Source organism: Panthera uncia, chromosome F2, assembly GCF_023721935.1.
Source record: "Panthera uncia isolate 11264 chromosome F2, Puncia_PCG_1.0, whole genome shotgun sequence".
NCBI lineage: Eukaryota > Metazoa > Chordata > Mammalia > Carnivora > Felidae > Panthera > Panthera uncia.
This window is the reverse complement of record NC_064812.1, coordinates 72,702,913-72,715,104: the sequence shown is the minus strand read 5'-3', so window position 1 is coordinate 72,715,104 and position 12,192 is coordinate 72,702,913. Positions and strand designations below refer to the sequence as shown.

The 12,192-nt window shown below is 44.9% G+C and overlaps 1 protein-coding gene across 3 annotated transcripts in view; it reads left to right on the top strand.

The window, feature by feature from the left end:
• Nucleotides 1–1,989: 1,989 nt before the first annotated feature.
• FAM110B (family with sequence similarity 110 member B) overlaps nucleotides 1,990–12,192 on the top strand; it is a 66,711-nt gene continuing 56,508 nt past the window's right edge. For 2 of the 3 annotated variants that reach the window (XR_007458516.1, XM_049633386.1), the window contains exon 1: nucleotides 5,116–7,807. The gene's annotated coding sequence lies outside the window, so the exon portion shown is untranslated. Of the gene's footprint in view, nucleotides 2,559–5,115; nucleotides 7,808–12,192 lie in introns of those variants that run through there. The other variant, XM_049633387.1, reaches the window with a different exon arrangement.

Genomic DNA, 12,192 nt, shown 5'->3' with positions numbered 1-12,192 from the left:
CCAGCAGAGTGGCAGTAAGAAAGATTACCAATTAACTGTTACCCGGTTTCAAACAAATATTGGTTCTAAACATGTGGAAAGATAAGACCGAAGAAAGGACAGTCGCTTCCGTCTCTCAGAAAGGGTCTGTTTAATGCTTCTACCAAACAGGCATGAGAGAAATTAATCAAACAGCTTTTTAAAGTGCCTTTTTTTGAGCTAGCAGTCTGTTAAATGAAGGGGAAGGCAGAGCTGTTCGATGTTTCCTAGATAAATGCCTGGAAGTGTTACTAGTCTGTATCCTGGCAGCCTCCGGGGAGCTGTGCCTTAGGCCAAATCACTGAAGCCAATTCCTCTTGGAGTTTTAGCTCCTGATGATGCTGATTGCGCTTTGATAATTCAGTGGTCGATGCTTCCAAGTAACGCACGCGGCAATACTTTCCTCCAGCAGACTTGTCTCCATCATGTTTCCCCCGACTTTGTGTCTGTGTGTACGTTTCTACACCCTTTTTCATTCTTAAGTTGATGGGCCATGAGTTTCTGTGCTCTCCTTTGGAGTTTATGGGCCATGTCTTGCCTTTCACTAGCTTATTTCCCAAACAGGTTGTGGGACACAAAGACTGGTGGATGAAAAGTGATCCTTAGGCAGGATTCCTTTTCTATGGCCACTGATTAATCCCCGGGGATATTTGGTTCCTTAGAGCAAATCATAGTGCCTTTTGAGAATGTCAGCTTTCTATCAAGGTTTTCAAATAAAAAGCAGAGCAAAATAAAAACTATAGAAATGAGAAGTTTGCCCAGTATCGTCGGATCAGAACTTAACTGGTAGAACATACCAGTTTCCGGGAATTACTGAAAGAACACTGAACAGATTAACAGATTTGATAAATATCATCCCGGGATTGTTAATTTTGTGGCACATACAAGAAAGAAATGACTTTCAGGGAAAACAAATGTGTAAGTAGGCTGCAGGGACAAAAGTTGCCTTTGACTCGCTGACTTCTCTCCTCTCCCCTTCTCACATAAATTTGTCAATTTAAATTTAACCAAACGGCTCATTACCAACTTTCCCCAATTTATATTCCATAGAAAACACTTTCAAAATGTATATCATATAATCCATATTGCAAGTCGTAAATGAAATACAATTATATGCCCATAATTTCCTGAAAAGTCCTTTTAAGATCGGTTCTTACAGAATCAAGTGAAATTGTAGCAATTACATAGGCAAAAAGAAGGAGGTGTCATATTTTTTTTGTTACTAGAGTGAATACAATAGTGATTCTCTGTGATTAATCAAGTCTGCCATTAGCTTGTCACTGTTAATTCTAAATGGTGTTTCTGACAAAATTCCACAGTGGAGAAGTGGTTAGATACTTTTTTAGAGTAGTGTGATACTGGAAAAGAAGGTAGGTAATAGGACGTTGTGAAAAGATTGCTGCTATTAATAATAGCTTGATGAGAACTCACTGTGTGCCAGTCCCCGTGCTAAGTGCTAATAGCCCATTGACAATAATCCTGCAAGGTGTCTCGCATTATTGCCTCTGAGACACAGAGAAATCCAGTCCCTTGCCCGGTCACAAAGGTAGGAAATAGCTGATCCAGAACTTAAACCCAGCCAGTTTGCCACTTAGATGCATGCCCTTTAGGTTTGCATCAAACCATCCCTGACAGGATTTGGCTTCTAGAACTGATTCTACTGTTAAACCGTGAGGTGGGCAAATGTATTTAATTTTTGCTTTTATAATGACTTCTGATAACCCTTTTCCATCCCTTGTAACTCTGAATTATTATTCATCAGGAGAATCAAGATTATGACTTTTGACACCTTGAGTAGCCCTTTTCCCCGATGGACACAAACGTGCGTGGTATTTCTAATGATATTGAGAGATTAATTAGCACTTTAGGACAAATGAGTGGCAAATTGCTAACCCAGGGTAAATAAAGTGAGGCACAGATTTTAGAGGACTTGGATTTTAATATCCTCACGGTATCGATTTTATTATTTCTCCCTGCTGGCTTCTGTGAAGTTGAAGGAAGCTGGTGGCACGGCACATCGATTTCACCACTCTTTGTTTCTCCAGACTGGAGAGAACACAGGCACGCGCTTGTAAGAAACACTTCTCGTTTACGAGGTGATGCATCCATCTTCAAAATGACAGGAAATCAAGATGATTTTTGTCTGTGGGGTTTTAATTTATTAAAATGCAATTTGCCTCTGTGCTTTTGCTCTAAGAGCTCTGTGCTAGCAAACTAGCTATAATTAGATTAGCAGCCTGCTAAGCGCTGGTGACAGCCTGCGCCTCAGAGAGCATGTGCTGGATTCTGCATGAGCCTCTCCTCATTGGTTGCTCGCCCTGCTGCTCGCCAGTTTGATAGGTTTCCACAGTACTCTTTATGCTGCATTGGAGACATAGATACAGAGATACTCTACTGTGTTCTTGCGACGGCGGAGGTGCTTGGCTGCTGACAGTAAAGGAGGAGGAAGGCACCGGAGAGAAGGTGTCCGTCTTTGTTGTAGTTCATCGGAGGCACCGGCTGCCGGCTCCCGGAGATCACTGAAGAAGTTTCAGTTCATGGTAATTACTTTGAGGCTTTATCTGGCAGGAAAAAAACAGGGCCATGCGTGAAATGAAGTGCGTTCGTCATGTCCTCCGTTTAATTTGATCTTGCTTTTGTTAATATCACGCGTGCTCCAGCTTTCCCAGACTGTAATGTGTTCTCCTGGAGAAGGCTTGGCTGGTAAACAGCTCCCCTGTTCACGAAGGAATATTGTTTTTACCTGGATTCAAGAGTGCAGGTAGCGGGGGATGATTCTTATTGGTTCTCTCCTGTTTTGGAAAGTCCGATGTTGCCTCAATTTAGGTGGCTTTGGAGGTGCGTTTCAGTAGCCGGGTGACTTTGTTTGCATGGAGTCCAGACTCTCATGAATAATGAGCAATCGAGGAGAGTTCAGTGAAACACACTTTGATGAGGACGGGGGAGCGATTCTCCCGGTGTCGGCGCAGAAGTAATGTGCTATTGTTTCTTCAAAGATGTGTGCAGCCTTCATTTTGGATGGCTTTCTTTGTTTCACTGTTTGTAATTCCCATTAAGCCTTTTTAATATGGAGAATATTAGCATATCCCATTGTGCCAAAAATACGTAGAGGTGCGTATTCAGCTGTGCCAAAGAGAGAATTTTTCACTCGGGGCTTTTGTTTCACAGGGATGTTACGTTGCTTTCGGAGTTGAAATGAAATCACAGAAAGGTGGGGTTCTGACCACTTTGACTGAGGTCTGACGACGTTTGAAAATTTCTATGCATGGTCGCCTGGACTGTTTTCCAGATCAAACCCTACCTAATCTTAAATTGTGTAATGAAGGTAGTATAGTCTGGAGGAAAAATATCTAAATGGCCAAGGCTGAGCTTCAAGAAACCCAGACAAATGCAGCGTGAGTTTTTGTTTCTCAGCGTACCTTCGCCATAGAGCTGTTTGATTCAGAAGAACCCCTTGTTATCATCTGGTCCTCAAACTTAACAATTGATGTCCTTACCGTCGCCGACTGTGGAGACCAGAGAAACTTGTGTATTGCCTCACCAGTCACACGGCTGGCTGGCTGCCACCATGCGTCTGGTCTGCTATCAGTGGAGAGCCCTGCTGATATCTGAAGGCTGTCAGGAATTATTGCCCTGCTCCTGAAAAGCCAAACAGTGCCATTTAAGTATTTTGTTAAAATGACTGCTTTGATTGAAAGCTACGATCTGGTTGGAAGGGCTTCCGTATATTCTTAGCCAGAGGAAAACTTCAGAATACTAACTGTGCTTCACTCCCCACCGCCCGGATCCCCTCCCTAGTCTATCCGGAGGTTGTAATAAATTGTCTAATGTGACATTTCTCCCAAGTCACAGTTTTAAGAAAAAAAATAAAGAATATATCAAGAAAGGGGGTCATTTATGGTAATGCAGCGTCATCTATAAATAACAAAGTTTGGCAGTCACTCATTGTAAGGCAGGGGCTCTCTGTGACTACGGGCAGTGGCAGCGTTTTGGTTTTAAGATAGCACGTGTGACGGGATGAATGTGGGAAGGGTCGCCCTCCCGAGAGCTCTGACTTCCTGTTTGGACTCCCCTGACCCCAGCCACGCCTGGTTCTGACTTCAGAAGGTTGCGTCGCCGTGGCGGGAGCGCAGTTGGTTACGGTGATCGTGCTGTCCTTCACACGGCCTGACCCCTCTCTCCAGTTACAGCCCTCCATCCTTTGCCTGACATGCTTCCTGCTGCAGGTGTGGAAAATAACCTGCATTTGACAGTTGGGCGTGGACACTCGTCTGCACAAGAATAAATTGATGCGGCTCCATAACTGCCTGTCCTCCTTCTCCTTCTGCTAATCTCCCGAAACCCCTCCTTAATCACCTTAGTCTTACAGAATTTCCAAGAAGGAAGCTGCCTGAAGAGTAAATTATTGTTGTCCTGCATAACCATTGTAAACCTCCCTTTTGAGCACAGCCCCACTTAGCATTTGGGAAGCTGTGGGAAATAGTTGTAAATGACGTTGATTCTCAAGGGCTGGATCTTAAAAGACTTTCTGTGTCTAGAAGGAACTTCTTAAAAATGTGATGTAACTATAAATGTGCACGGATATTGTGTAAGGTACTATGATATCCCAAAGGGCCTTTTAACATATACTAAAGGGGCATTTTTCAAATAGCACTAAACAAAATGCCAGCCATCTTTTCTTAGAGTACCAAAACCTACACTTTTATCTTCAGATCAATTACTACCTGTTTTTACTACGTTCAGAGGATTCTTTATGTAGTTCTGAAATGAGAAAGTAAAAATAAGTTTCTTAGACACTTTAAAATTTTGTTCTACCCATCCTTGTAATTCTGTGGCTCTTTACTGCTGAGAGAACGGCATTTCTGACCAATCAAAAATAAGTCCATTAGGGGCGCCTGGGTGGCTCAGTCGGTTAAGCGGCCGACTTCAGCCAGGTCACGATCTCGCTGTCCGTGAGTTCGAGCCCCACGTCGGGCTCTGGGCTGATGGCTCGGAGCCTGGAGCCTGCTTCTGATTCTGTGTCTCCCTCTCTCTCTGCCCCTCCCCTGTTCATGCTCTGTCTCTCTCTGTCTCAAAAATAAATAAAACGTTAAAAAAAATTAAGAAAAAACAAAAACAAAACAAAAATAAGTCCGTTAGCATGAACTAGAATATAAAATGTATACTTTTTTAAATTAAAACATCAAGGGCTACTTCCTGACTTTTTCTCTTAGGGGCTCGTAATCATAGCCGAAAAAAATGGCAGTGAGTTTAAAAACAAAAAGTCATTCCACGTAGAATAGGATGTGCCACAAAGCCCCTGGGCTGATCGCAGCCTGAAAATAATTGCAGAAAAGAAAGAGCAAGGTGTCGTACATGGTCTTGGATGTGAGGGTTGTGGTATGGCACCTTGAGGTGGCTTTCTGGCCAGATGCTTGGGCATCTGTGATGGCAAAAAACAAGGGACATCTGTCCTTGGCAAGTGATTAATATCTCAGGATTGACCCCCCCCCCCAGATTTGCCTGGGTTGGAAAAATATTTGAAGAGACACGGGGCTCTCATTTAAGTGTATTTCATTTTTTTTATTATTTTACTCTGTGATTATGTGCACCTACCAAGTGCCAGGTTCTGCGCTAAGCATTCATGAGACAAGGATAGAAGACACAGCTCTGTGGTAGAGGAGAGACCGTGAAATAAATAATAATAGGGGATAAGAGGAGAACAGAGGCGTTTAGCTTGGTGATCCCAAGGAGAAAGGGCAGGGAGGGAAGGCTTCAGGAGAAGAGAGATGGTAACGCCCGGCCCCCCATCCAGAACTTTCTGATTGCCACTCACTTTGCACCACATCCACCAGAGCTAATGTCTTGTAGGAGTTGGCGTGGGCCACAGGGCTGTTCCGTAGCTTATATTGACTTTCAGTTTTACTATGTGCTCCTATTTGTGATCTGTAATGAACGTCCTGAAGATAAACCGTCGGTTTTTTTTTTTTCCTTCTGCACCTTTGCAGAATGCACCCTGGATTGTTGCACGGAAGTATTTATGTTTTAGTAGATTTACATAACATGGGACTTAAAAAAGACTTTTTTGAGGCATCCAGTAATTTAAATGTACCTCGTAATTTAAAAATCCATCTTCAAGGAATCTCAAAATACCTTCATTACTGTTGTACTCCCGAGCAATTCAGTGATGACTTTTGCAACCGTGTGCCTTGCCAGGAATAATCTTTTGCTCTTGGAGGCCTGTTGACTCTTTTGTGGGAGTCATTTATTTTGTCGATGCTCACTAAAGACAGGCTTGTAAAGTTGGGGCGTGGGTGATAACACTGGCCTTTGGCCTTACTATGATGAAGGCCTTCTGCTTTCCTTCCCTTATACATTTCATCGAATTTAGGCGTCTTTTAAACCGTGCCAAATGTGGGGGGAAGGTCCACTTTAAGGACAAGTTTGCATTAGATCTTCCACCAGTGAACCGTCTGCGTGGATACGGGTCCTGCATTTCCGATATTCGGGACCCGCAGTCAGAATTCTGCAGTGTTTTGCTCTAGTCGGGCCTCCGTATCCACGTTTTCACATCTGTCGTATCGCAGCCTTGACTTCCCTCTGCCTTCGCTCTACTGCTACTCTCTGTGTTGGACGTATTCTCCTTCAGAGCTGACCACCAGAGGCAGCAGCTGGGAGCTGGCCTGCTGGCCTCTGGGAAACAGCCCCCTTCCATTTTTCTCCTGTCTTGAATTGTTTCTTTCCAGGCTCCTTCTTTTCTGCCCACCTGTTAAGTAGGTATCCCAAAAGTTCTGTGCTTCATCAGCTTCTCTGACACCTGCTTTCCACTGGTTGGTCGGTCCATTGCCACAGACTTAGCTACTACTTTTGGGTCCCCGCGTGTCCCCTGCTCCAGTCCTAGCAGCCTCCTGGGCTCCTTGTGCCTCAGGGCCCTGGCTGCCCCCTCTGCCTGGAATGTGCCTCCCCCAGTAGACCCCTGGCTAGCTCCCCTGCTGCCTTCAGATGTCTCCAGCCGCCATGGTAGCGGGACATTTCTGAGACTATAGTCTCCCCTCACTGGAATGTAGACGCTGAGGTCAGACATTTTTCCCTTCACCCACAGAGCCTAGAATAGAACTTGGTTCGTAGAAAGTGCTCTGCCAGTACTTGAGAATGAATGAATGAATAATGAATGAATGAATACTATCATGGGGGCTTGACAGTGCAGGTAGGGGTACTCCTGGAGCTCTGCCCCAGCCAGCCGAGTGGTTTTTGTGAAGCCCCTTACCTGAGCGGGCCTGTTTCCCGTTCTGAAGGGGGGGGGGGGCGCTACCAGATGGCCCTGAGGCCATTTGACATGCGAACACCCTGTCAGACCTTGGGTAGACTCAGACTCGGGATGTTCAGGGCAGCAGTTCCAGAAATGAGATGACGTCCTGTCAGCCTTTATTTATGTGACTTCTCACAACTCAGCGTGCAGATTCTTCTATATAATGGCCGCCCGTGGTTAAATGTCTCCTTAAAAGCGTAGCTGAGGTGAGCAAAAAACCCTTCGCCTCTAAGTGAAGTGTGTGAGAACTAACACATTTTGGTGTACCTACCTGTTTGTTATCTGTTTTTTTTTTTTTTAATTCATGCGCCCATTTTTAAAAGAACCATCATTTTCCATTGCTATATATATCTAGTAGCCTGCCTATTTCTGTCAAATAAAAAAGCAATAGCAGTTTTTTCTCTATTTTCAGATATTACATGCTGCAGAGAGTAGCTTAAGGTAGAAAGGATTCCCTGTGACTTCTGCCTACCGTCCATAAAATACTCATTCCTCTTTCAAGTAAGTACATTGCTTGATTTGGACCCGTTCTGAGCAGAAGGTATTGATTCGCTCTGAAAACCTGTGACATTATTACATTAAGACAAAGAGGCTGAGAGGCTGAGGTTTCAGATATTTTGCTGTCTGACCAAAAAAGAAAAAAGACAAAGAAAAAAAAAAGGAGTTCCTGTCTTGGAGGTCTCTACCAGGACTAAAAGTAACAGTAACCTTGATTTACTTTTGCTTTTCCAAGGAATTCCATGATATGTCTTCTATGTATTTGCTTAGCAGTGACGGTTTTTTCAAAGGCCGTGTTGTATTTACCAATAGTCAGTGACCAGCTACTCGTCACTGCGTGGGTTTGAAGGCGACATTAACAAGCGAACATCTTTGTACTTTAATGAAAAGTACACTGTCTATGGTCGGGGAATGAAATGGTGTTTTCTGACAGGCCGAATGGTGTAGGGCCAGCATTAAGTGCCCTGGGAGTTTTGGGGAGAGAGAGTTTTGCAGGATGACTCCCAAAGGAGGCCATGTCAAGAGGCCAGAACCTAATGGCCAGCCAGGGGACAGACTGAGAAGGCCGGCGGCAAGTGTTGGCAGATAGCCAACAGCTATGGAAATGTGCGTGCTTCATGAAGAGACTGCTGGGCATCTCATCCTGTGTCCACACCACCCCAGGATTCCTTCCTGGTCTCCAGAGCTGATGGAGAGCCTGGAAACATCCTAGAACCAGACCCATTTTCCCCCGAAGGAAGCAAGGACGTGGATGAACAGTGGTCAGGGTCCAGATGGTTCCTCCCTTTTCCAGAGGGGCTGAGAGTTCGATATCACCAAACGAGGACATTGGAAATGTTTAGGAAGTTGAGAGACAGCTCTCCAGTTAACTGATGTCTGCAGTCACTTAAGCAGTGGTAAGGCACAGACGTCACGAGAGCACAGTCTTAACCTCAGCGCCATATTCCCAAGTGGCCACAAGCTCCGATTTGATCGACAGCCTTCCTCAAGCCTCTTTTCCAGCATCCATATGAATCGGGCCATTGCTCGTATAGTATTTCATGCATTCTGTAGTTTATTATTCCTGCATTATGCATGACATTGTTGGGTAGATGTTACCACTGTCCAGGAACTTCAGAATCTAATTTAGGCTGACAGGTAAGAACCAGCCTGTGCCAGGTGGAATTCTGCCATCTGTGGAGAGAGAGGCATTACAGAAAAAGCCAACAGTGCCCCCCAGTGATATGCCCTGAAATCCATCACCATATTACCTTATCTTCTTATCCCGGATATAAGAAGTGCTGAGAGGAAAGCCCTAGGCTCCTGTTGGCTGGAAGGAACTCCACGCCCTCCATCCCCAGGTCTGAGATTGCAAAACTGCCCCTGCACACAGGATTTAATAGGGAGTGCCTCCAGCAGGGCCCGTGTTCTCCACTCGGCCTCATTCGAGGAGCCCACCCATCCCGATGTGCCCACAAGGGAGGGGGTTTTCTGGGACAGGTGCTAAAAGCAGGCCCCCCACAAATGGGCCTGTGGGTCCCTTTTATGATTCCCAGCTCCCATGCTTTTTCAGACACCGCCGTGCGATGTTAATGCCCGGGGGGGGGTGGGGCTCGCTCCTGAGAGCAGGTGAATTTGCGACCCTGGTAGCCAGGAAAACACTGAGGGGTTGAGTAGACACGAGTGTGAACTCAGCTCCACTGCTTACCAACCCTGCGAACGGACTTTACTTCTCTGAGCCTCAGTTGCCCACATGCCAGCTAAGATAACAGCAAGCTAGTAGGGGTTTGGAGAAGGCCAAGGACATAGCTGTGGGAGTTCCTGGTTCCGTAGAGGCATGCAAGAGGTGAAGGAACGTCCTTTCTCCCTCCCAGACAGCTTCCGGAGAAGACAGGCAGTTACTGTCCCAGGCACAGCCGTCTTGAGTTTGCGATATTTGTCAATATTCTCATTTAGCTGAGGTCCTGCATGGGAGAGATGAGAAAGGATCCAGCCACGTTGACTCATTAATGCGATGTCGCCTGGGTTGGAGACACTAACTCTTGGCCCTGTGTCTAAGTCAGTTAATTGTACACAAGCCGATTTCAGTTGTTTCTCTGCTGGTTTTCCCGTAAATAAGATGGAAACATTTACTTCAAAAGGGCTCTAAAAGATCGTTGTTGAAAAGCATAGTTTTTGCCTCGCCATCCAAATGTTTTCAACTGTTTGGGGTGGTTTTTGCATTTGAAGTGTATTAAAACTTTGTTTTGTTTCTGCGTTCTTGAAATAGAGATAGGTAACCCTATGGAGACCTAGGTACTAATCTTGTCATTCGCGTTTTTCATGATCACTCAAGACGTGCATTTAAGATTACGTTGTTTTTAAGAGTACAAGGTGTGGGGGTGCCTGGGTGGCTCAGTCGGTTAAGTGGCCGACTTCGGCTCAGGTCATGATCTCACGGTCCGTGAGTTCGAGCCCCGCATCGGGCTCTGTGCTGACAGCTCAGAGCCTGGAGCCCGCTTCAGATTCTGTGTCTCCCTCTCTCTCTGACCCTCCCCTGCTCATGCTCTGTCTCTCTCTGTCTCAAAAATAAATAAACGTTAAAAAAAAAACAAAAACAAAAGAGTACAAGGTGTGTCTTTTTAAAACATGGTTCCTTACTCAAGGAAACTAAAAAAGAAAAGAAAGGCATAAAATGACCTTGCAGTGTTCTCTTGGTTAAACTTTTGAGTTTTTTCAGTCTAGAATATGAAACCCCCCTGTATAATGTTTATGTAAGTCGCCGTGAAAGAAACAAACGGTTTCTATGCATTATCCGTGTGATTACAATTTGAGGAAATAAGTTACAGTGTTTTAGTTTCTTATTATTGGAATCAAACTTAAGCAACTGATAAGGGCAGTTTCGCCTGGAAAGCTTCCTTTTCCAAAACTTCTCTGGCACAGATTTTTGTTCCTTCGTAGCGTGAGTGCTGGGTACTTGAGACATTGCCGGGAGCAAAAGCAACCTTTGCCTGCTTTTTGTGTGTGTTAAATGCTCCTGACCAAAAATCCGGACTAGTTTTCCCCAAACCGCTGTTTCTCCATTTTAGTGTCTCCTAACGCTGGTCCTCCCTAACGAAAGATTTGTTCCTTGTCCATGACTCATCCACCTTTCACGCCAGCATCTCTGACTTTTTGCCTTTTCCCAGATCAGCTCTTTGCCAAGCAAATGACTCAGAGCTCAAGTTCCACCGGTACAGTCAGGTGTGGCTCTCCCAAAGCCGGCTCAGCTGACCTTGAGCAAGGTCTCCCCAGGAGCCAGGGAAGCCAGCGGCGGTAATGAGACCCGCCGTGCAGCCCAGTGGAGCCAGGCTTTGACCTTGCTTGGTGCTTTTTAAAAAAGCAGAGGAAGAGGAGGGGCATCCTCTGGGAAAAAGTAGCTGGGATTTTACTTGTCTTATTCTCCTTCACAAAAATCATATAGGCTTCTGTGAAGTTAGACGTAGGGATATTCTCCTCTCTAAAACAAAATAGTCCTATACTCAGACGGAAAGTAGAATTCTGTTTTTGAGGATTTAACGCGTATTTATTATGAAATTCAAGAGGCCGCTACTGATGGCAATTTAAATTGTTAAATTACCAGTTAAGTTATTTGGCATATTTGAAATGCTCTTTTTTAATCAAAGGAAAGAACTTCTGTAAGTTACTGTGTGCCCATAGTTTTTTGTTGTTGTTAATTACTAGTGACTATTACAGTATACATCAGTTCATTGTCGATGTAGTCACTGCTTTTCTTTTTTTTAAAGTGTATTTATTTATTTTGAGAGAGAGAGAGAGAAAGTGGGGGAGGGACAGAGAAAGAGGGAGAGAGAGAATCCCAAGCAGGTTCCACATGGTCTGCCTGATGCAGGGCTTGAACTCACAAACTGTGAGATCATGGCCTGAGCCGAAGAGTCAGATGCTTAACGGACTGAGCCACCCAGGCGCCCTTAGTCACTGGTTTTCTACAAAGATTAGAAGAAGAGCTAAGCCCATGGTCCGTGGAAGGCCTACCTGGGGAGTGCTGTGCTAGAGGCATCCTGTGCCTCATCCGCTTACTTGCCCTGCAGAGAAGGCTTTAAGAATCTTCATCGTGTGGATGAAGATGCAAGAACTGAAGGGGTTAAAACTTCCTGAAAGGGCAACCGTGTGATAAGATGCACTGGGTATAAAATCCCAAGTCTACCCCCAGGCTCTTCTATCAATCCCTTACTAGACTTTTCATACCCATTGATTTCTTTATAATGCTAGGGTCATAAATGGAATGGGAAACATAGTTGAGGATAATTGGACAGTGGGAAAGTGGAACGGGAAGGTCACAAGACAACATGGATATCTTGTGGAATGTTGGAACCACTCCCTAGAAACTATGGGTGGTCTTCCATTAGACAAGGGATGAGACCAGAAAGCCA